This window comes from Cupressus sempervirens, chromosome 3 (genome assembly GCF_028749045.1).
Source record: "Cupressus sempervirens isolate cs-2001-9-10 chromosome 3, ASM2874904v1, whole genome shotgun sequence".
NCBI classification, from domain to species: Eukaryota; Viridiplantae; Streptophyta; class Pinopsida; order Cupressales; family Cupressaceae; genus Cupressus; species Cupressus sempervirens.
In genome coordinates, this window is record NC_143120.1 from 828,583,223 (window position 1) to 828,610,153 (window position 26,931).

Consider the following 26,931-nt stretch of genomic DNA (forward strand, 5'->3'; position numbering starts at 1 on the left):
GAGATGTTGCATTGCATCAAAAGTTGCAAATTATAATGTCATTAAAATTGATGTAGAAGATCATAGTTTAGGAGCTACCTAAAGTTGTGAAAAAGGAAAGCAAGAAACTAAAATATGAATAGAAGAAGCTACAAAGAGTTAATGTTGAGATGACATTGTTGTATCATTTAGATCAATGATATGAATATGTTTGTGTATGGGTGAATGTCTTTGGAATTTTTGTCAAAGAGGGAGAGATTAGCATGATTAAGTTATGATACAATTTATTAGATAAAGAGGGAGAGTATCAATGAGTTACCATATAGTATGGATAGATACAAAGAGGTTGACATATGTTGAGATTTATATAGAGAAGAGTATGTATTGAATTGATAGAGGGAGAATCCTGAGACTGATTAGATGAGAATCAAAATGAAATTAACAAAGAGAAAACACAAACATAGAGAGAGTAGATAGTATATAGTGTTGAAACTTTTTGGATTGTATGGTAACTAGTACAATAAGTGAAGTATATGAAGTTTTGCCATCAAAACCAAAAATGGAGATTGTTAGAAACTACAATTGGAGCAATTATTATGTTGTCATTAATGTCAAACCTAGTGGAGAGACATTTACTAATATTGTGGAGTGTTATATCAATTGATTGATGAAGAGGATTTGAAAAGAAGAGATTAAGAGATGACCTAGTGAAAGGTTGAGTCGAGATGTGATAAGTATCATGGAAATGAAATGAGCACTTGATAAGTTTTTCCTTGAAAATATAACGTGTTGTTAAATAAATACATGAAGTGTAGAAGATAGTTGGATGAAGCTAAGAGTTGAAACAAGTCAAAAGGATAAGCTTGACCAAGTATCAGTATTGCAAGGTAAATGAAGGAGTTGAAGCAAAAGATTAAGGAATTTACATAGAAGCCAAAAAAAATTGTTCAGGTTGAGTGTTATTTATTGCTAAGAAAATGTATGAAGTGTAGTTGAGACAATGCATAGTATTGGTTGAGTAAGCATGTTGACATTGAGTGATAAAGTATAGTGATTGCCAAGATACTCAGTGATGATCAAGCTGAAGAACACACTGAATGTCAGGTGAAAACAAAAGTTATAGTTTGAGATAGATTGATTTTGAGGATAAAATAGTTGAAATTTTAAATTAGTCAAAGTGTGTAGAAGATAAGGATTGATGAGTTGGCATATTTAATACATGAGGAGAGTTTGTTACAAGATCAAAGGAAATGATTTGATAAAAAGTTTCTAGAAGAAGTAGGAAAACAAAAATGTTGAAGGATTTGATGAATCTAACCTAATTCTACCATCAATTATGATGCTTAAGTAGAAATAGATCAAAATTACCTATTTAAGGTGGCATAAGGAATGAATTTTAAGGTTGGTTTGTTGTTGATTGGAAATCTTAAGGAGAAGATATGTAGATGAGAATATTAGAGGTGAAGTGTGAAGAGTTTTTTGAAGAAGTGATTTCTTGAGGAGATGCCAAGAAAATTAGTGATGGAGATGATAATGGAGGTCATTCAATAAACTAGTGGATGAGCAAAGGAAGATCTAAATTTTCAAAGTGAGTTGTACTTTTATAGATCAAACCTACTATTACATTCTAACTATTATATCAACCAAAAATCCTTTAATCAAGGTTAACTTAAGAGTAATTTTGTAATTCATTTAATCAAGGTAACATTCTAATGGAATGTTCTAAAGTCCTTTAACAAGGCCATTCCTAACAGGGTCACATTTAATAATGTTTTGTAAAACCTTTAACAAGGTTGTCTCTATTAGGTTTAACCTCAGACAGAAATAACAGTTAGATGCAAATATACCCAATATCAAAAAATAATAGATTGCATATAAGAGAATGCAAGACACCAAGATTTAACATGGTTCACCCAATCCTTGGGCTACATCCACCAAAAGAAGGTCCAATATTATTATTAACTAGTGGGTATGTCCAGCACCATGGTCAACCAAACTATGCTCTTAAGTGGCAACAAAAAATTAGAAAATCAAGGTTATGTCAACTAGACATGCAATTATCTACTTGTTATTGACTTTATATCAAAAAGTTGAGAGAAAAGAATTTGTAGAAAATTGAATCTAGGTTCTAAACTACTAGGACTTAACTCAAAAAAATAAAAATTGATTAGTCAAAATTTTGAATTTTAATGGAATATTACAAAAATTTGAGAAGGAAAATAAGTAGTAGGCATATGTCTAACCATCTTAATCAAAATCAAATGATAATAATTTTTAATAATATTCTAGATATAAGTAGTAGACTCATGCATGGATGTGACACACATTTTTGGGTATTTTTATTCTAAATAAATAATAATTAATTAATTTTTGAATTTACTATTTTTGGAATAAAAAACTCTCATGTTTAACCAACTTAGCTAATTCAAAACTCTACAAAATTTAATTTTTCATTTTTTTTTCCTTATAGTAGAAGAAACATAGAATGTGATGCATCTTTTGGATTTAAAAAATGTTGTAACATTTGAAAGTTATAGTTATTTTTCAAGTAGTCTATCATTCAGAACTTTATACATAAATCCATTATATAATGAATAATAATTACTAACTAAAATCATAATTTGACAAACCTTACATTTATGGAAAGAAAAGAACCTTCTTAAGAAACCCTTTTTATTTCATCAAATTTTGGTGGAAAAAAAGTCGTCAGCTACATGTTTGAAATAAAAATCACATAAAAATAGGCCAAAAGCACATTTTTAGGATTTTTTAAAGTTGACCATATAGGTTTTGTATCAAAAGATATAGTAGACCTTATAAAGATATTAGTTGTTTTCATTTAGTATCAAAGTGGGAGGGAAAAAAGTTGGAATAGATTTTGAAATGGTTCGAGATATTTTAGAACTATAGATTTTTGAAATCACCACTTTTTGGTACACCATGATCCTGCACATACCCTAGTGATTACAACCTGATTAAAATATATAATCACTTACACCTCAATACAGCTGCAAGAAGCTAATTTTTGCTTCACACATTATGAAAAAATCCCTAACACTAAGCTTTTTTATAAATCTTTTTGTCACTAATAAAATTAGGGCTAGAATAATAGAAAAATAGTAGAAGACACCTTCTACAATATAAGGTTGTGTTTGGCTTTGAAAATACCTGTGAGGGCATTGCCCCTTGACCCCACCTGATACTGCGACAGGGAGCGCACCTGGGGTGTTCCCCTAGGACCTCGCAAAGGCACTACCCTTGATCCCATCTTGGGGGTGCTACCCCCAAACCCTTGTAGAAATAATCTAGAGGGAAAACACACCAAATAAAATTCTGAGTCTAATTAGGCTCCACATTACAATAGTCTCTTAACTAAGCTCACTTCAAAAGACTAAAAAATTGGTAGCATGTTACTTGGTGGGTTTCCTAAGTTGAGTTTATGTTAGATCCTATTGTCAAAGTGTTATTTTCATTAGTGGATGTTATTCTTATGTATGCTATATTGTATAGTAGTTTATTTACTAGTAGTTGTCACATATAGAGACAGAGAGCTAAGAAATTGCTTGAAATATTAAATTGTTGATGATAAGCTATAGAGATCGAGTGTGTACATGAGATTAATTAGTATGTTTGAAGTGATTAAAATTTGAATTGGTACATCTAAACTTGAGGATAATTGATTCATCTCCACCTCCACTTTAGGTATTCTAAATCATTATAAAAAGACCATGTATCATGAATTTTTTTTACATTAAATGTAGTCAAAAAGGGAGGTTTTCCTAGAAGAACAATAGGAGGTAGGGCCTCTTAAAATTGACCAGTAATAAGAGGAAAACACACATAGAGGCTTCTTAGCCAATACCCTTCTTAATCATCAAAAACAACTAGAACTAAAAGAAAATAAACCAGATAACTAACCTACTAACCAATATTCAATAGTACAAATAGATAGTATCTAAGAATAATAAGTTTTTGTAAGTTTTAACAAACTACTACTACCAACAACCACCATTAAAGATTTACAATAAAAAAAATTCATTCTCACGTTCACCAACAGGAAGATTAACATAACAAAATAATACACAAAAAAGTGAAACTCAAGGACAAGCCCTCATTCTACCTTATCCCTTCAAGAGAGAGGTTTGGAAACTAGCACCCCTTACTAATCATTGACAAGGAACCTAGAGAGATGCCAGGAGTCATGCTCATCTCCTTCAAGCATGTCTTTATCCTCCTAGAGGAGAAGTTAGAGGGTAGTCACTATAGAGTGCATGAAATTGACTAATAAGTCTACCAAAGTGGTGAAGTTCATGTATAGGTGTGGGATCATCTCTTTCAAATCATTAACCTTCTTTCTAAGACTCATTGTATCCTTCTTCAATGAATCATGAACCTACTCCTTGAAATTTTCCTACATGGTAGGTTCTTCCTACACAGAAGGGGACTAGGGGAGTCCTAAAGGGTTTTCTTATCAAGGGAGGTTGGCTTATAGGGAAGGGAGGTAGAGGTCGGCTTGACTTCTTGGGAGAGGGGAGAGGTGGTCATCATGGGGTAGGAGTCCACTAAACCTATTGCACCCTTTATGGTGGTGAGATCCATTGTTTCCATTTTAAAACTTTTAGAAACATGAGTTGTGTCCTTGCTCATGGAACAAGAATCAATCTCCAAAGAAATTTTGCCACTCTCTAACTCTGAGAAATCATCCTCCTCATTAACATAGTTTTTCTCTTAGATTTCTATTTTTTTATGGCACTACTCTGCTTTTTCTTTTCACTTTCCTTGGACTCAAAGTTTGATTCCACCTCTTCCAAAATAAGCTACCTATCTACCATTTTTTTCTTCTAAGGGTTGGAGGAAATTATGTGGGAGTTCCTATGCCCATCTCCCAACTCCATATTGTTGAGTGTTCATTTTGAATGATGCCAATGGTAGAGATTCTTAGAAATTTCTATTTTTAAAAGATAGTCAATTGAACAACTCCAAGGTTTTAGATGGTTATTTTCCAACCTGTTGGATGGCTCAATAAAAGATAAATATGAATGTTCTCAAGGAGGCCTTTGCTGTATCTTTAATCTACAAAAAAATTGAAGAAATGAAAACACAAACCAATGTATTTTTTAATTTTTTAATTTTTTAATTTTTATGATCAATGAAGTTATTAAATATGGCACTATATGAGTTCCTATTCTAACCACATGTTCCAAAGAAAATAATAGAGTTAGGGTGACAAGAAATTTAAAGGAAATTGGTGAAAATAAAATTCCTAATGGACATAAGTCATAGCCACAATGCGTCTACAAATTATTATTTTTAAACAATTGAGTAGGAAACTAATGAAATTAAGAGCAATGTGTCCTCAATTCCACTAATCCAATCATCAAGGGGAATAATTAAAATCAAAGGATGTTTCATAATTTATCAAATTGTATAGCCAGAGAAAGTGCACTTACATGAGACAAATTGCTATGCAAGAACTCAAAGGTGATCCTTTCACCAACTCCTCATAATAGAGGAATTTGCTAGAAAATGACAAACACAAGAACCGATAGATTGTACAATAATTAAAATAAAATAAAACCATTGGCTCTATTGCTATCAATGAGCATAAAATTCATAAAAGAAATGCACATTCCAACAAGAAACACTAAACAAAAAATGAGATCACCAATAGCATACTTTATTACGTTGAGATACTAGCCTTGAATACGTATTATATCTTTGTATCTATAGGGAATCCCATCCTTAATGGAATTTTTTGATCGAGGGATTTTTCCTTGTAAAACGAATGCTAGAATCACTAATTTTAGCAATTTATGTACAAATAGCCTCCAATCTAGGTGTTGAGTAGGCCTACACTCTTTATTTTATCAATTACATGGTGCACAAACCTTCACATGACTCAAAAACTTGTAAAGAAGGAGAAGATAAGAAGAGAGATTAATGTAGACAATATTTGATCTCTAACACTTTTTTAGATGCAAACTCAAGCTCCACTAAGTATCTTTATTAGTTAGATTACCGCCAAAACATGTTTTCAATGCATGAAACACTCAAAAAACAAATCTGGCAGTTAATTGTCAACACTGTCATAGTTAATCCAAAAATGTAGGTGCACTTATGCACCTTACAAAATGGTACATCATCTCACCTTCATAGCTTTGGAGGTGACATGACCCAAACTAGAAAATAAAATTCTAAGTCCCAAAATTTTAATTTCCAACATTTAATTTTTGTGATCCTTCTACCAAAATGATGTATGGATGTGCCACTTTGAACTTTTGGATGATGGCAGTGATCTCTTGCATATCTGGTAACTCTAAGGACTCATAATTAGTTCTCACTTCCTGACGATATTCATGGACTTTTTTCCTAATTCCTACAAAATCCTCTAGCTTGAAGTCTAACTCTTTTAGTGTCTCCTCGGTCTTGAAAATGTGGCTGACACCATATTTACAAAATGCATATATAAATAAACCTTGAAATCATTGCACAAATGCTTTAATGAGCACAATTGTGTGCTTGAGTCATCTCCAAAAATCTACAATTGGTTGTACAATAATATTTATCATCTTCCAAAAATTGATCTAGGGACCTCTTCTTCACATCCTAGATATCTTCATATAACTCAATCATAACCCTATTACTAGCCACTATCTTTTCTATCCAATCATCCACTTTACCCAAATCCTTTCTTAATATGTATCTAATAGCATTTTTTTATCTTTGATCTGTGATGGTCCTCAATGCATCCAAGTGGCTACTTCATGTATTAGCCCAAAATCTTGGTCCACCATTGTAACCAACCTATCAACATTCATTTGGATATGGTGTAGCTAGTCTATGTTTTCTTCAATTATTTTGTTTGGTGGTTGGAGCTCATTTATTGAGGATGGAAACTAAAGTGATCTTAGGATGACCAAGTTCCAATGGACCTACTACCTCCTTTACATACTCTTATAATAGGTCATTTGTTTTCTTTAGTTCCAAAATCTATGTCTCATCTTGATTTGAGTGTTGGAGCACTTGCTTGAGGCTTGTAGTAGTCAAAAATTTGGTCATATCTCTAATGGCCTTCCCTAATACTACCTCATTCCCTTGGTGATATTTGGGGGAGATGTCCTCTATATTCATGTGAGGAGGGAAAATATCAATATGTTCTATTAGATCATTGTTCTAGTTCCTCATGGCAAAGGCTAGTTTCTTAGGATCATCCTAAACTAGTGTTGGTGCTTTTACTACCTTTGTCGAAGTCTCAAATCCTTCTACCTCTATATACTCCACATACTTCCATTGATGAGATTATACTTCTTGTTTTATCCATATTGGAGTGGTACCCATTGGACACACATATTGACCCGATGATGAAGTAACCTTTGAAGCTATCATTTTTCCCGTATCACTCCTCTCTGGGGCTTTCTCTTCTTGCAGTAGCTCAACTATTGGGGCATATATAATGGTTCTTGGGTGGGATGATCTTGACTCTACCATAGGTGGCATTCTCTCTCTCTCTCTCTCTCTCTCTCTCTCTCTCTGTGAAAACTTTCCCCTCCTTTAAGACCTCATTTGTATGCATTTTCATGAAGTCATCCCCTCCTACAATATAATTTTTAGATTCCATGATTGGAAGAGGTAATTGAGTGACTTTAGATTCTAGTAGAGGAGGAGGAGGTGATGGTGGATTCCCTAGAGGTGGAGGAGGTATTCCCAATGGCCCTTTCATAAGTGAAGGAAGTTGGTTCCAATATTCACCCAATTATTCTGTATGTGGAGTATCCCTTATCACTCCTCCTTCAAAATGCATCCTTGTGGGCATAAAGTCACACTCTAAGAGATCAAACATATTTGAACCACCTCCCTCCCTAGACTCGGTCTTGCCTTCCTATTATTGGTCCAAAGAATCTTTAAGCTGAATTAGTTATTCTTGACTGGATGGGGGCATTCGGGTTGCACGCTTCCTTCTTTCCTCTTTCGCAGCCCTTGCTGAATAGATCTTCTTATTCAAAGGGAGATATTCAATCTCTTCTTCTTGTTGTTCCTCCTATACCTTAGGTATGGTTTCTAGAATCTAAGGAGATGAAGGTCTCTTCTTCTTTAATATCTTCCTTTTTACTACCACCACCACTGTTTCACTCTTGTCCTTATTCACCATTGATTGAGAAGCCTATGTTTGTGCTAGGACTTCTTTAGGTTGAGCCTCTTCTAGTTGGGCTTCTTCTTCCTAGGTAGCCTTCTTCCTCTTCTTCCCATTTTATTTTTCATTATCAAAGTATGTCACTTCCTACTCATGTTTATATGTGCTCTCTAGTCTTACTAGGGACTTCTCTTGGTATGTTGGAACTCTGGTCTTAGTTCCCCTCCCCTTCTTGGGCCTTGGAGATTCTTGTAAGGTGGATACATTAAGGACTGGCTCCAAATAGTAGGGATTCTTAACCCAATCCTTTGTCAATTGAATGATGTGTCTTACCTTGTATTAAATTTCATTGTTCTCCTCACAACCGATCTCTAAATTCATTAAGGAATTCTCAAAGATCCTATTACTATTGTAGAGAGGGTTTAGCACTCCAAGGTTTTTTCTTTCCACATCTTTAGGGAAATGGTCAGATTCAATGCCTTCTCTACAAATTGTAGACTCATTCTATAATAGTTTCTAATTCAAACATCATAATCATCCATGCAGTTCATCCAATAATCATCATTTCCAAATTGGGACAAGGTGTTGGACCATCCTAATGTTGTCAAAGTAGGGGCAAGGCACCAAGTGATCATCCAATGGATATTGGTCTCATTCAATTTTATAGGTGGTAATATTTTTTTTTGCTTTACCTTGAAATACCCAATGGTAATTGGCCACACTCATGTTTTCTTATGCATCTTCCTTAGCCTATCATAAGCTAAGGCCAATTTCCTAGCAATCTCTAGTAGCATTAGCCTATCAGACAAATAGTGCAAAAGCATTTTAGTGATTAGGAGGGTACCAGCTACTCGAATGTATGTGAATGTAATGAGCTGAATTAAGAAAGAACCTACTTGTGCCTCTTTGGTGATAGCTTCTACATAAAAACTCTTTGCATAATCCCCTTCAAAGAACCAAATTATAGAAAAGATAAAACTGTCGTTCACCAATCTATACTCTGAGCTCTTTAATGGGAGATTCTTTTACACTAAGGGTACATTATGTACAACCATACATTAACATCTCACATACTCCCTCTCTTTACCAAACTTGGGTAGTCTATTGCACTTGCTACTAGAAGGTATACAATAGAAGAATTCCTATAAAAATGAGGATCTATTTTTACTAAGATGAGTTGCTCATCCATATTGTTGCTAATAATAGTGGCCCAGTCAATCTATAATCCTTTCCTCTTGATATTCTCTATGAAATGGACCATCCATGTCTCTAAATGACTAGTTGTGGGGAATCCCATAATTCTTCTTAGGAGGACAATGTAGAAACTTAAATTTTCTACCATAGACCCATGGGTCATGTCCACCTTTTTGGCTCTTTTGTTAGGAGGGGGTTGGGTGAGAATGTACTTCTCTTGTACCAATTTCCTTTGCCTCTTGTTCATGCTCCCTATATCATTGATTGGTTATATTGTAGGTTATCTTTGGTTATTAATTTGAAAAAGGTAGAAGGAAGACCTTCTGTATGTTGTTTGGTTAGATGTCTAGGAAAATCTCTCCAGTGATGTTCTTTTCTACCTTCTCTTCCAGTATATATCGCTCAACCAATGCCATAATTTTTTTAGAGTACTGTAAAGATATTGGATGTGATATTTCATTTAATAGACCACTCATGATAAGTGGTGAGATCATCTACAATCTCTCACACAACTTTTTATACATGATGAAAAATGCATTCTAGTGTATGTGTCCTAATTCCATGTCATGAATTTCCAAGTGTTTGTCCACAAATAAAGACTTCTTTGGTTTTCCCTAAAATTTAAAAATTATTGACTTTGGTATTATATTTACCACCATGGATGATGATGAAGATTTCATTTTATATTGCACATGACATAGATGTCAGTATACCAATGTTGGGAGATTATTATGACACTTCATAATTAAGATAGACTGACAAAAACTGATGAAAAAGATAATAAACTAATAAAATTGACCCTAATACTAGATATGGAACACTAGTACACCTACTTAGGTACATAAGGTATGCCTAGTGTTCTACCTTTTTATTTACCTTAGCTTTAAGTGCACTAGGCATACGTGCGCACCAAGATCATGTGCAATAGTGTGCAAAATATGTAGGTTTTGTGCAACATGATGGGGCAAAAGCTATTCATTTTGCACATGGTGCATATGCAAATATCTTCCTTGTGTGGATAATTTTACCTTGGTGCAAGGATTGAATTTAGTGTAGGTTATCAAGTGTGAAGGTGTGGCACTTGAGGGGAAATCTAAATGCAAAATAAGTAGAAGAAGTGTGGTATGCCACTATTTATAAGTACTTGGTAAGAAAAGCATGCTTAACACACCTTGGTAAGGTGTAATACTTCACCTAGTGTGCTTATGTACATAATAGACCCATGCCAGGTCAAGTGCACTTGGTGCACCCTATAAGGGTGTGCATGTGGTCTTACTATGCATGTACATAGATTTTACCCTTAGAGGAAAAAACTAACTTTCATACCACTTGACCTTAAACAATGATCACTAATAGGAGATTTAAACCAAGAACTATAGGGGAGGTCCTTCTTTGAGGCTCCTCGAAGAATTCCCTATACTAGAGAGCAGATTCCCCTTATCCTAAAAAGAAAAGTGGAGGGGCTCCCCATTTTTAAGTAAAAAATAAGGTGTGTGTTGTGAAGCCATGACATGTATTAGAGTCACCCAAATCAATTAAAACTTCCAACTTCATATTCTTCCTACAAATAGAAACGGTAGGGGTATTTTAATGTTTTTTTTACTAGTAGATAAGAGTCCTAGAAAACTTGAGGGAAGTGTTTAAACAATTGGAATGACAATAGGGTTGATGTTAGGAGTAGGGGTAGGAAAAAGGACAATATTTAAAAGGGAACATAGGGTAAAAAGGAAATTGTAAACGCAAAAAATAAGGCCCTAGTGCAAGATAACATAATTTTTACCTAATTCCATGTACTCCCTAGCCTCCATATCCAACGCTTCTTGATCATGGAGTACAAAAGTGCGATGGAAACTTAATAATGACATCTAAAATGATTCGACAAGGGAAAATAGTAATAGTATCTTACCCCAAACTGACCTCCTAGAGTAAGGTACTTCATAATCAAGAAATAGACATTATTCCATGGCTCAAAGAGCTTTTCTCTATCAAAACAACCTCACAAATAGACTAGGGCTCCTTGGATTTTAAAAACCTATTTAGACTGGTCTCATCAATGACCTTAGTGACCTCCTTCCATTTCTTTCCCTCTATAGAAAGCCTAGTGGTTTGAGAAATCACCTTTTTATAGATTTCAAAGGCAATCCCATCTATCATGAATTTTTGTCATTTTAGGTGTTCATCGGGTACATAGAAAATGTTTCATCATATCCTTCCATGCCTATCATAAAAGGAAGAATCCAACCTTCACATATCGCCATCATGGTTCAAGGATCCTTCTAGTGTTCATCCTCAATTTTTTTGGGCTCAATCCTTATCATCTCCCTACCTATTTCTAGTTCCAACACAATTTCTTCCAACACCTCCAATGTGAAGACAAGGAAACAATTCTTGTAGCTATGAAGGTTGTAATAAAAATTACAATGAGCTAGCTTCTTGAAATGATGCATACAAATAAGGGCCATAATAGGGATACCACAACAGTAAATCATGTTTCCATCATTATTTCTTCAAAGGGGGAAACAAATATTCACATAGTTGTGGTATTAATCCATGTGTAAAGAGTCTTTCCATTTAAAACAAATATCAATGGAGTTTTTTTGAAATCAAGCATTAAAAGGAATATCAAAACTTTAATTTTATAATTAAAATGATAATTATGAGTGTAAATGAAGACTCTCCAAATATTCATCGTATCCCACCAATAATAATAAAGTTCCATGTCAAAGAAAGAAAAATAATGATAAGGATTCATACTTCAAAATTCAAACTTCCACCATACCCCTCCAAGAAAATAGTGACGTTGTTATAGCAACGAGGAAAAGTAACTTTTTAAACCATCATTATTGTTGGAAATATTATGAAAGGCTAAGTTACTGAGAGGGGAGGGGTGAATCATTAACTTTAAAACTCCTATCTTCAATTAACCAATTAAACCTTTGCATATATTTTGATCTAATTACATGCATAAGAAATTGAAAGCATGAAAGCATACATAACACTTTGACACATATTTGGTGACCCAAAAACCTTCCAAATAGAAAGTAAAACTATGGTGGGGATGATGCCCACAAAATTTAGTATAGCGGTATAAAAATTGGCCTATAAAGGTTTACATTGATCACTTATGATGATCTACCCTATTAGGAGGAATAAGGATTGCTTGGTCCACCTTGTTAAAGGATTTACAAACATAGAATGAAAAATACACTCGATAAAGAGATTTTCATAAGACTATTAGGTCTACCTTGTTAAAGGATTTGATTGATCCACCCGTTAGGATGAAGTAATAGCTGATCTCTAATCTACAACTTGGTAAGCTGAATGAGATTCCTTTATGTAGAAATCACCTTATTGTGATAGATATATCTTTACTGCTCCTTATACTATTGTAGCCTTTATAATTCACTCTTTCTGCTCTTGTCTAATTACATTCAATTACATTGTATTTCTTACACAAACTTGGATATCATACAATTCATTACATATATACCAATCCAATTATACAATTACAAAGTTGCACATAATACAAGTTTACACAAATATTATAAAGTCAGCACATATGTAGATACTCAGGTTCTGAAGACATACTTGAAGAGGTTCTGATACTCAGTATCCACTATCAATGCTTGCCATCATCATGCACTCGGTAGACATAGAAGCTCAGTTCATATTGATGACTTCCAAGTATTCTTGAACTTAGTCTGCATTGGTGACTTGGTGAATACTATGAAACTCGACATATAAACTAAATCACTTGATTCACACTATGTGACTCAGTTAATGCTTCCTCTATGAGCTCGATATAAACTGAATCACTTGGTTAACACTGAGTAACTCAGTTAACATTAGACTCACATGACATCAACTAAAAACTTGGTAAGCACTACACAACTTGATTTACACTAGTAAATTTAGCATAGACTGAGATTCTTGGTTTACACTGTTGATCTTCACACTAGTTGTAACTACTTATCACACACTAACATTGGTCCAAAGGACTTGGTAGCAACTATACAACTTAGTAACAATTGAAATTCTTTGTTAACATTATTAACTATACAATAATCTTGGTAGATACTTACAATCTAAATAAGTGTATGTCACTAAAAACAAACTTGACTAATATGTCAACACATCATATGTGTTTTGAGGATTGTCACTCTCAATGAGAGTTTGAATTTCCATAGAAGCTATTTGTCTCCAACACCTCACACATTTCATCCCTATGCATAGCCCTTCCATCATATTAGAAATAATATTACCTTCTCTATATGTGTATTGATTCGTAATGTCCTTTAACATAGTAATGATAGAATGGGCATCATTAATCATGCCAGTGACAAGTTATCTTATCATCAACCTCTAATTGATCACATTAACCAAAAGATTAAAGTCACCCTCGGCCAAGATCTTAATCCTCCTTATGGAGGAAACTAGATTAAGGACCTATAGAAGGCCAAAGTCTCTACCATATTGATGGAGATGGAGCCAAAGCTTTTGGAAAAAGCTAGAATGAAATTACCTCTATCATTACGAATGGCCCCACCTCTAGCAACCTAGTTACTCCATCAAAATTAAGTTTGATCCACTCAAGAGGGGGGAGATTTATCTAGTCTTAGCCCTAGCTAGTAGTTTAGAGTTTCAAACCTATAAAAATATTTTAAAAGCATCCAATTAGATGTCACTTGGAAATATCTTTGGGAGGGAGTGTTGAAGGGCTTCTTATAGTAGGAAACAAAGATATTCTCCCAAGAAATTAATAGCCATGAGGGAAACCACCTTAATAGATTTATCCATGTCTCTAAAGATCCAAAAGTTTCTTTCTTCCAAACATTTAAACAAATGTGTGGGGTATGTATAGGATCATGGTGTGCCAAAAAGTGGCAATCTAAAAAATCTATAGTTCTGAAATATCTTAAACCATTTCAAAATATATTCCAACTTTTTTCCCACCCACTCTAGTATTAAATGAAAACAATTAATATCTCTATAAATTCTACTATATTTTTTGATACCAAAACTATATGGTCAACTTTAAAAACATCCTAAAAATGTGCTTTTGGCCTATTTTTATGTGATTTTTACTTAAAACATGTAGCTGGCTACTTTTTTTTCACCAAAATTTGATGAAATGAAAAGGGTTTCATAAGAATGTTCTTATCTTTCCATAAATTTAAGGCTTGACAAATTATGATTTTAGAAGTAATTATTACTTATTTTCTAATGGAGTTACGTATAAAGTACTAACTGAGACACTACTTGAAAAAAAACTATAACTTTCAATTGGTACAACAATTTTTAAATCCAAAAGATGCATCACATTCTATGTTTGTTCTACTATAAGTGGGGAAAAATGAAAAATTGAATTTTACAGAGTTTTGAATTAGTTAAATTGGTCAAACATGAGAGTTTTTTTATTCCAAAAATACTAAAGCCAAAAATTAATTTATTTTTATTTATTTAAAATAAAAATACCCAAAAATATGTGTCACATATAGGCATGAGTCTACTTCTTATATTTAGAACATTATTAAAAAATATTATCATTTGATTTTGATTAAGGGGGTCAGACATATGTCTACTTCTTATTTTTGTGCTAAATTTTTTGTAATATTGCATTGAAATTCAAAATTTTGACCTATCAATTTTATTTTTTTGAGATGAGTCCTAGTAGTTTAGAAACTAGATTCAATTTTCTAGAGATTCTTTTCTCTCAACTTTTAGATATAAAGTTAATAACAAGTAGAAAATTGCATGTCAAGTTAACATAACCCTAATTTTCTAATTTTTTATTGCCACTTAAGGGCATAGTTTGGTTGACCATGATCCTACAAATGCCCTGTGAGTGAATCATTTTCCATAATAAATAGACAAGAAGATGGGAGGAGTGGAACCTCCAAAAATCATTGAACATTTCCACCAAAAACCCATGAGAGATGACTCTTCTCAAGGATGATATCCCATACCTTTGAGACAAAGGGATGGCAGATAGAGAGGTGATAAAATGTGTCCTCCACCTTTTTGCATGGAACACATCTATTTGGGACCTAGAAGCCCTTCCTTTTGGAATTATCTTGGATGTTGGTTATGTGGTTGAGTAGAGAATAAAGGAGAGTCTAATTCTATAGCCTTTAATCAAGAACATGATTATATAATTTATACTATTTCAATCCTATCAGTGAGACCATTTCAATAACTTTATGATAACAGTCTAGTATAACTTAAGTCGATAATTATTGGAAAGGATTTATACTTGGCTCTAATTCTTTAACAAATTTACTATGCTAATCGAAGTACCATCATATTGAATAAAGTTGATTATAGAAAACATAATTTTTGGTTCTCAAGCATGGCATAGTTAATATCCTAAATAAAGATTTGTTTGATGCATTAGTAAAAGCTTTGAGACTTTCTAATTACCAATAGTTATTTCATTAAAAACCCAGTATCAAGATAATGACACTACTATTCAAGGAAATTTTAGAAAAATATTCTAACTTGCATACTTGACAAGCTCATAGCTAAAATATTTAAATTTTTTTCTTAAATGTCTAATTAAACACTTTGAAAATTGAAAAATGAAAGATCATGTGTGATTTCAATTAAATAAAGATCATGTATAATCTTAATCAAACCTCTATCAAGAATACTTTTTAATTTTAATAATATAGAGAATAATGATAGCATTAACAATGAAAGAAAGAGTATGAGGGGAAAAATCATACTCAACATGTAAGAAATTTACACAAAAAATTAATTTTATTTATCAGACCAAAAATGTAAAAGCTAAAACTATTTTTTTCTGAATAATTCTTAGTATATTTATCAAAATTTATTTTATAACATATACCAAAAAAGTACCACTTCTATATACCATTTTACTTGAGAGAACCCATGAAGAGGGAGTCTCAAGAGGTGGATTATAGTTTACTAGACCATTTTGGATGATTACTTCCTTCTATTTGACTAATGTGTGAGTGATTTGGAAAAACATTAAAAGTCAAAGAATGATGATGTCAAGTTGATAGAGATCTGACTCCAAACTTGATCGAATGAAGCACAGAGAGAGAAACCCCAAACTTGGTCGAACAAGGACTAGCAAAGATAACATGATCCAATGCATAATTTAAATTGAAAACTGAAATTTGGAAAAAATATTGAATGAGAACTAATATGCCCAAGAGAAGTGTATGCCCCATATGACGCAAATGGTCAATAGATATGGTAGAATAAATTTGTATCATTGAAGATAGGGTATTCCTTTCCCCTCAAGATCAAAATCAAAATGAGGTAGAGGTGATGCAAAAAAAAGATAGATTTGATTAAATTGAGATAAGTCAAGGTCCATGGTGATGATAAATTTAGAAAGCACAAGACTAAGTTTGACCACCAAGTGTTGTGAATGTGTACCACTTTGAATAGTAAGATAAATAAAGAGAATTAGGTTAGAACAAGAAGGCAATGAATTGTAGAATAAGAGATGATGAAGAGGTAGAAATGATAAAAGAATGATTGCCTCAAAAGATTTGAAAGATTAGCCTCAAAAGGGTCAATAAATTGTATATAGAAGAAAATATATATAAAACTAAAACTTTAGCAAGTAGGATGAAGTAGTATATTGATTTTGATTCCAAAAATGGATCCAAGACATCAAAATTAGGCTAGGGTGCAATTTTTCAAAAATATGAGACTTTGAAAATTTAGGTCAAATGTTATATAAGGGGTTCAAAAGGTCAACTTAGATAGGATGATATGGTTATCCATTTAGATTGCATGATAGAAGAAAGATAAAAGAGGAATGGTGATGAAGGGCAAAGAAAGTGGTAAATATATGATAGAAAGATAGACAAAAAGATGATCGAGTGCACTTGACAAGGCATCCAAAGAGTGTTGAAGGAGACTCTCTACTAACTAAAAATGCAAACTAACATGAAATACAAAGTAAAAATTGCAAGGGTCAATTAAGAAGGTCCTAATTATTATTATTGAGCCTTATTAGGGACATTGTAAGATTATACAACCATAACTAGTGCAATAATTTGAAGATATGAATATGATATATATCAAACAAAATGTGGGAACCTAACCTATGCACCAAAGACACAGTGGTCAAGATGATATTGTAGTTAGATTCCCTAGGTTTAATATAGAGATATTATGCTCATATCAAGACACAAAAGATGGCCATAAGCATGGTATTGAAGAGAAAACACATTGCAACAAACAAGGACATAGCCTTCATTCTCCTAAGTGTCCAAGCGGTTAAAGCTAGAGACACCTAAGATTATCAAATCTACATCGATATACAAAAGCAAAAGGAAAATATGCCCTATACCCCCAATCCTCTAGTTTAGTGACATCCTAGAGAAATTGAGGGAAGAATGAAAGGAAAATAAGTCATAACAAGTGGTGGTCATTTCAATTTGAGTGTTTTGTGAAAGATAAAATATAATCACTAAATCACTAGGACTCATGCCTATAAATGAGAAATATTACATAATCCTAGATTGTAGACAAGGAACTGAGTCAAGATAATATATAATAAGTGTTAAGGAACACTTGATGTCAAAGGAAGTGTTAAAAATCAACATTTGGGGCAAGCCAGCAAGAAACATCATCACATACAAGAGATCAAAGGATGGGATAGTTTGTGCCCCCTTGATGTAGACAAAAAATAATCCCTGAATAGGGAGATAAATGTAGGAAATGGAAGCAAAAGGGTTTAGAGAAAAAAGTGGCAAGCTGATATATATAAGTGCATAGGTCTCAAGTAGTGCTTGTTTCTAGGTTTTCACCACTTGGTAGATTTTTTTTTTTAATTTTCCTAGTCTTTTAATGATTTTTTTGTGTGTTTTTATATTTAATTTTTTTGGTGATACATCAAAGCACCTATCACTAGGTTTTTACTAATATGATCATTTTCTTAAAATACATTATGGTAGTAATGATATAATTATGTCTAGAGATGAATTAGGATGTATTTGGCCTATGAGGTCAAAAGCCCACTGCTGAAAAGGCTAATGTGTAATAGATGGAGTAAATTCTCTTCCTAGAATATGGATTAATTTCCCATATATTTGAAACTTCTTACAAGACTTAACATAGTGCATGACATTTCCTAGATAATAGGCCAAAATAAGTAGGCCTCGATAGTTTTTGAGCTAGTGTAATATCATAAGTGAGACCCACATATGTCATCATGGAATTCAACTAGTGCACATTTAGTCTCAAAATTTTCTTGATACAAAAGAAGTGTTATGTTTATACCCCTCCTTCATAATTCATTAGTGATGACTATATAATGGGAAGCATTGTGAATGAGTTATCATTTTTCATTATGGGTTATGCCATCGAGAATGATTTGGTCATGTAGGTAAGAGTAGATGTTAGCATATCGAGAGGATTCATGACCAACCACCATGAAAATTAGATGATTATCAAGGGAATCATATGTAGGGTAATGTAGTTCTTCCACTAGTAATTCAAATCTAGACTTGTGTTCATGTAACTATAGAATAGAATCTGAAGTAGCCATAACATCAACTGCCTTGATTTATATAGTAGGGATCTGCTAGAATGTGACCAAGGTCAAGTAATTCTTATGATCTTTACTCATTTTCTAGTAAGGAATAAATTTATCATCTTTGTTTTGGTAATCATAATTAGTATAATTGACGATGATCTGATAATATCCAAAGATATGCAGCTTAGTGATCCTTTATTCAATAACTAGTTTAATCTCATTTGTCAAAGGCTCATATTTTTCTATGTTGTTTGTGCAAGGAAATGGCAACTTATTTGACTTCAAAAGAGTATAAACATGAGGTGTTAAAAATAAAATACCAACACTAGGACCATTATATAGATGAGGTGCATCAAAAAAAATCTTCCATGTTGACAAAGTCACATAAATATAAATGAATTGGGGAAGTCAATTTGTATCAGAGCATTATATTATAGTGGAAAATCAACTAGTTGATTTTCTATAATATATCATTTGATTGCATTACGATCAATAAATTGAATGTTACATTCAAATAGAATCATCATCCACATAGCTAACTGACTAGTAAGGGTGGCCTTTCTTAGAAAGATACTTCAATGGGTAAATCTTTACTACATGATATATATTATGTGCAAGCATTTAGTGTCAAATTTTTTGAGATGGAAACTATTCGAAATGAGAATAGAGTAATTGAGAGGGGGAGGGGGTGAATCAGTTACTCCAAAAACATTCACAGTCCCTAAGATGTCTAAATATCCCCTTGATCTAATTAATAAAAATGCTGAAACTTGATAATGCAGAAAATGAAAAATATTAAGAACTGATATGTTATTATGCAAAAAGAAATTTAGCAATTAAGAACACAAGAGACACCAGATTTAACGTGGAAACCCAATATGGGAAAAACCACCAATTTAACTAGATACTGTTTTTCACTCTTTTGAAGTGAGCCCTATTAGGAACCAACCCTGTTAAAGGTTACAAAAACACACTGTTAGGTGTGACCCTGTCAAAGGATTTAATCACCCTATTAGGAGTGGCCTTGCTAGAGGTCTTTAGAACAATTCAACTGAACTATCACCTTGCTAGAGGATTTATTGAATGGCTATTAAACCAACTCTATTAACAGATTTTGATTTCACTATTACAATGGTTAGAAAGCAACAATGAAATGACATGACATAAGGTACAACTTATCTTTGCTGATTACAAATTTTTGTTATTCTTGGCTAGATCCTCACTGATCAAATGCAACTTTACAGCTCCTTCAACACATTTGATCCTTCATCAGACTTTGCTTAACATTCACCTTATCATTTCATACTATAATTCGCATTCATAACTTCGTCTTCATGATCACTCACTCTCTTAATTCATAACTGAAATGACCATATATACCTTTCAGATTATCTAAGTCAGCTTGAATCACTGACTATTCAAACAATTACAACAGTCGGCTAGAAGTAATTAATTTGCACATCCCAATACTGGGCGACCCTGCACGGTAAACTTTGTTAAGAAAATAATTCCTGTGTTAACCAACTAAGCTCGGTGTATACAACAAACTTTGTGACAATCCTTCAATCATCGAGAGAACTCGGTAAGTACTGAGTTTCCTGAGATAATCGAGTGAGCCCGGTGGGAACTACCCTTTGGAGACCAAGTGAAGCTTAGTTAATATTGACTTCTTCATGATTTCTTTGATGACCGAGCGAGGTCAGTGGAAACTACCCTTTGGAGATCGAGTGAAGCTTGGTTAAAACTAACTTCCATATTTCCTTTGTTGACTGAGTGAGCTCGGTGATCACTATCTTTCACCTTTCCATTGTTGACTGAGTTAGCTCAGTTAACACTGTCTTCCTCATTTCCTTCGATGACCGAGTGAGCTCGGTTGGCACTGTAGATTGCATTGCAAATTGTCTGAGCTCAGTGATCTTGAGACTAATGACTGACATGACATTTGTGTGACATCAAGGAGAACATTATCCAAAAATCTCCCTCTTTGGCATTGATGGAAGCACAACATGTCATAACAGAATGAAATTTTAAAAACAAGTCCAACAAGATAATAGACTTCTCCCTCTTTCAATAATCTCCCTCTATTAAGGGACTTCATGGCAAACTTTTTCAAATCTTAAAAATTTCATAAGGATATGACAGTAAATCTCTCCCTCTTTGACAACACATGCCAAAGATGATAGAAGTTAAGTGAATTGTAGTGTACCTTTAGTACTGATTCATATGCAATAATTTCTAATTAAGCTGCATCAACAGATAGATCTTCAATCTTGTATGAGTTGATGTATCACTAGAACTCATTTTTAGTGGACTTTAGATAGGGGAATGACCCCTAACTTACCTCTGAGATACAAAAATGCATCCTTAGGTAAAGGCTTTGTGAATATGTCAGAAATTTGTTCCTTTGTATGGACACATTCCAATTTGATCTCCTTGTCTTGCACCAATTCTCTGACAAAATGATCTTTTATTGCAATATACTTGGTCTTGGAATGCATCACTGGATTCTTAGATATGTTGATTGCACTAGTATTGTCACAGAACATGACAACTGGTTCTTTGATCTCCATCTTCATTCCTTGCAATAATTGCTTAAACCAAACAATATTTGAATAGTTTACTGCTGTAGCAACATACTCTGCCTCTGCTATAGATTGGGATGTACAATTTTTCTTTTTGCTTGTCCAAGAAACCAATCTTTTTCCAAGAAAGAATGCTCCTCCACTTGTGTTGTTTCTATCATCAAGGTTTCCTGCCCAATTAGCATCAGTAAACACTTTCAAATCCAATTTACCTCCAAATTTGTACCATAAGCCATAATCTTTAGTTCCTTCCAAATATCTCATTATTCTTTTGATTGCCATCAAATGAGTTTCTCTTGGCTTTGCTGAAAATCTTGCAACAATACCAACTGCAAGGGCAATATCTGGCCTGGTATGAACTACATATTGCAATTTTCCAATCATAGATCTATACAATGTTTGATCTACCTCTTTGGAGTCATTATCTTTGGTAAGTTTCAATCCAGTGCACATAGGAGTTCCAACAGGTTTACAGTCCTCCATACCAAACTTTTTCAATATCTCGTTGATGTATTTTGATTGAGTGATGTAGATGCCATTCTTATTTTGTTGAATTTAAAGACCAACAAAGAATTTTATTTCACCAAACATAGACATTTCAAATTCCTTATTCATTTGTTCTAAAAATTCTTTGCAAAGATCATCATGCTCAGTGAAAATAGTATCATCTACAAATATTTCTGCCAAGACAATCTTATTATCTGGTCCTTCCTTTATATACAAGCTACTGTTATCATTAGTTCTTTGAAAACCAAACTGAATAAGATAGTTATGCAATCTTTCATACCATGCTCTAGGGGCTTGTTTCAGACCGTACAGTGCCTTGTGTAATTTGCAGACCATGTCCTTTTTATCTAGATCAACAAAACCTTTAGGTTGTTCAATGTAATCCTCTTCATCCAATATTCCATTGAGGAATGTTGACTTGACATCCATTTGATAAACTCTGAATCCTTTGTGAGCAGCATATGCAAGTAAGGTTCTGACTCCTTCCAATCTTGCAACAGGAGCAAAGGTTTCTCCATAATCTACGCCTTCTTCTTGATAGTATCCTTTGCATACCAATCTGGCTTTGTTTCTGGATACTTTACCATCTTCAGTCAACTTGTTTCTGAATACCCACGTGGTTCCAATTACATTCTTATTTTTAGGCCTGGGTACTAGAGTCCATGTCTTGTTCTTCTCTATCTGTTCTATTTCCTCATTCATTGCCTCAATCCAACTATCATTTGTTAATGCATCTTTAATGCTTCTAGGTTCAAAATCAGCAAGTAAACAAGTATTTTTCAGCTTGGTTCTTGTCAAAGTTCCTTCACACTTGTCTCCAATGATCTGATCAGGTGCATGATGTCTTCTGACATATTTAGCTAATACAAGTTCTTTGGCTCTTGAATGAGTTTCATTGCTATCTCCTTGTGCTTCAATTTCATGTTCAGGCTGTTCTGGTTCGGTAAGAATTGGCTCAAGTGCTTCAGACTTGGTAGATACTTGCTCGGTAATATCTGAATGTTGATGTGGCTCGGTTTGAACTTTTTGTAACTCGGTTATTAATGACTCGGGAGTTGAGGATTCTTGAGTGAACGGTATGCGAGGTATAGTATCTGATTCAATGTAAACAAATTTTTTGTAATCTTCAGGTACCTTTTTGCTTTCTTTTTCAGATTTGTCTGCAAACTCATCAACTTTCACATGTGCACTTTCTATAACTTTGTGAGTGGATAGATTTAAACATCTATATGCTTTGCTTTTGCAAGAATATCCTAAAAATATTCCTTCATCACCTTTTACATCAAATTTTCCTTTTCTAGATTCTTTCAAAATATAACATTTGCTTCCAAATACTTTTAGATAACTCACATTGGGTTTGTAGCCATACCATAATTCATAGGGAGTTTTGAATGAGTCCTTCTTGAACTGTACTCGGTTTAAGGTATGAACCACAGTGCTGATGGCTTCCTTCTAGTATTTGATAGCAACCTTCTTTTCTATCATCAAGGTTCTTGCACAATCCATAATGGATCTGTTTCTTCTTTCAGCTATTCCATTTTGTTCAGGAGTTCCTAGTGCTGAAACCTATCTTTTAATACCTTCTTTAATGCAGAAGTTATTGAATTCATGTGAGATGAATTCACCACCTCTATCTGACCTTAAGCATTTTAGTCTTTTTCCTATTTCTTTTTCTACTCTTGCTAAATACCATTTGAATTTCTCAAATGCTTCTGATTTATTCCTTAGATACATGATAGTCATCATTCTTGAGTAGTCATCAACAAAAAGAATGAAAAACTTTTCTCCAGTATAGCTGTCTATTCCAATGGGTCCACATAAATCAGTATGCACAATTTCTAATATATCTTCAGATTGATAGTTCTTACTTTTAAAACTAGTCTTTCCCATTTTACAAATCTGACAATTCTTGCATAGTCCAACCTTAGGTTTCTTAATGTTAGGAATGCCCCTCACTTTCTTGAATTTGCTTATTTTTCCCAAATTATCAAAATTGACATCACAAAATCTTTTATACCATAACCAACTTTCTTCAATTTGAGCAATAAAACATGAGCATTCACCAAGTTCTACATAAAACAAGTTACCTTTAGTTTGGGTGCTAGATCCTATCATCTTTCCTCGCTCATTCAACACTCTTGCCTTTCCATGCATGAATTCCACCTTGAATCTAGTATTGAGTAATTGTGCCACACTTAGCAAATTATGTTTAAGACCTTCAACCCAATAGGCATTATTACATACAAGTTCTTTGATTAGACAGATTCTTCCTCTTCCTTTTATGAAACAAGGTTCATTATTACCAAACCTTACACTGCCACCATCATAGTGTTCAAACTGATCAAACTTAATTTTATCACCAGTCATATGATGTGAGCAACCACTGTCTATAATCCATGTATCATTCTTACTTATATGAGAAACAAGTGCCATTTTATCTTCCTCATCACTATCAGAATCATCTTTAACAGCAATATAAACAATTTCATCCTCACTATTATTAGAATCTTTAGAATTTTCAGCAATGAAGCATGATTTATTACCTTTTTTCTTGGATGGTTTGAAGTCTTTCTTGCCATTCCATTTTTTTTCATCATGGTTTTGCTTGCTTGGACACCTTGCTGCAATATGACCAATTTCTTCACAAGAAAAATAGATTAGAGGAACTTTACCTTTGATTTTCCTCTACCTCTAGAATATTTCTTTGCTAGCAAAGCTTCAATCACTTCAAGGTCATTGTCTAAACTTTGGCTTGATTCATTTTCACTTTTTGACTGAGATTCCTTCTCCTTTTTGTGTTTCTCCTTAAGTCTGAGCTTGGCTTGAAATGCTGATTCAATGTTCTTGGAGGCTGGAACATAGTTGTCAAAGTTATCTAGTTCAAATGCAGTTAGTCTTCCGACTATGGCCTCAAGATTTATCTGATGATTTGCTTCACACTTTCTTTCTTGAATTGCCAAAACTCTGATTGCATACATGAGAAGCAAGGTTCTGAGAACTTTTCTTATAACTGTTTCTCCTTTGATATCACCTCCAGATGCTTTGATTGCACTCACACATGCTTTAACACTTTCATTATACTTTGCAATTTTTTCATCCTCTCTCATCCTCATTTGATCAAATTGTCCTCTTAGACTTTCTGCTTCTTCTCTTCTCACATTATCATCTCCTCCATAGATCTCTTTTAGCTTGTTCCACATCTCAAATGTAGTTTCGCAGTCCTTAATGCCATCAAATTCTTCATAACTGAGAGTAGATGCTATGTCTATCATCATATTATTGTGAGTCTTCTTTTCAGCAATGTCATTGATAGACAATGTGCCAGGAGGTTCTTCATATTTTTCGTCAAGGTATTTTAGTCCAGTATCACCAACAGTATCCAGATGAAGTCTCATCAATCCTTGCCATGTGGAGAAGTTATCTCTGTTGAGTTTTGGAATTTCTCTTTTGTAAGACATCTTGATCTTTGGCTTAGATCCTTGAAATCTCTTCTTGCAAGCACCAAAAGCTCTAATACCAATTGTTGAAAATGAGAATAGAGTAACTGAGAGGGGGAGGGGGTGAATCAGTTACTCCAAAAACTTTCACAGTCCCTAAGATGTCTGAATATCCCCTTGATCTGATTAATAAAAATGATGAAACTTGATAATGCAGCAAATGACAAATATTAAGAATTGATATGTTATTATGCACAAATAAATTTATCAATTAAGAACACAAGAGACACCAGATTTAACGTGGAAACCCAATATGGGAAAAACCACCAATGTAACTAGATACTATTTTTCACTCTTCTGAAGTGAGCCCTATTAGGAGCCAACCCTGTTAAAGGTTACAAAAACACACTGTTAGGTGTGACCCTATTAAAGGATTTAATCACCCTATTAGGAGTGGCCTTGCTAGAGGTCTTTAGAACAATTCAACTGAACTGTCACCTTGTTAGAGGATTTATTGAATGGCTGTTAAACCAACTCTGTTAAGAGATTTTGATTTCACTATTACAATAGTTAGAAAGCAACAATGAAATGACATGACATAAGGTACAACTTATCTTTGTTGATTACAGATTTATGTTATTCTTGGCTGGATCCTCACTAATCAAATGCAACTTTACAGCGCCTTCAACACATCTGATCCTTCATCAGACTTTTCTTAACATTCACCTTATCATTTCATACTATAATTCGCATTCAGAACTTCTTCTTCACAATTACTCACTCTCTTAATTCATAACTGAAATGACCATATATACCTTTCAGATTATCTAAGTCGGCTCGAATCACTGACTATTCAAACAATTACAATAGTCAGCTAGAAGTAATTAATTTGCACATCCCAATACTGGCCGACCCTGCACGATAAACTTTGTTCAAAAAATAATTCCTGTGTTAACCAACTGAGCTCGGTGTATACAACGAACTTCGTGACAATCCTTCAGTCGCCGAGAGAACTCGATAAGTACTAAGTTTCTTGAGATAATCGAGTGAGCCCAGTGGTAACTTTCCTTTGGAGACCAAGTGAAGCTCGGTTAATACTGACTTCTTCATGATATCTTTGATGACTGAGTGAGATCGGTGGAAACTACCCTTTGGAGACCAAGTGAAGCTCGGTTAACACTGACTTCCACTTTTCCTTCATTGACCGACTGAGCTCGGTGATCACTATCTTTCACCTTTCCTTTGTTGACCGAGTTAGCTTGGTTAACACTATCTTCCTCATTTCATTCAATGACTGAGTGAGCTCGGTTGGCACTGTAGATTGCATTGTAGACTATCTAAGCTTGGTGATCTTGAGACTAGTGACTGATATGACATTTGTGTGACATCAAGGACAACATTATCCAACAGAAACACCACATTTAGACAAGAATTTCTAATGTTATTTTAGTTAACCTCAACGGCTATTAATATTCTATTGATATAATATATAGCTATTTCTTTCCCATATTCATCTTTTTGTGCCAGTAATGCCCCCAAGCATGTGGTCATAGCTGAGAAATATAGAATAAGTAGTTT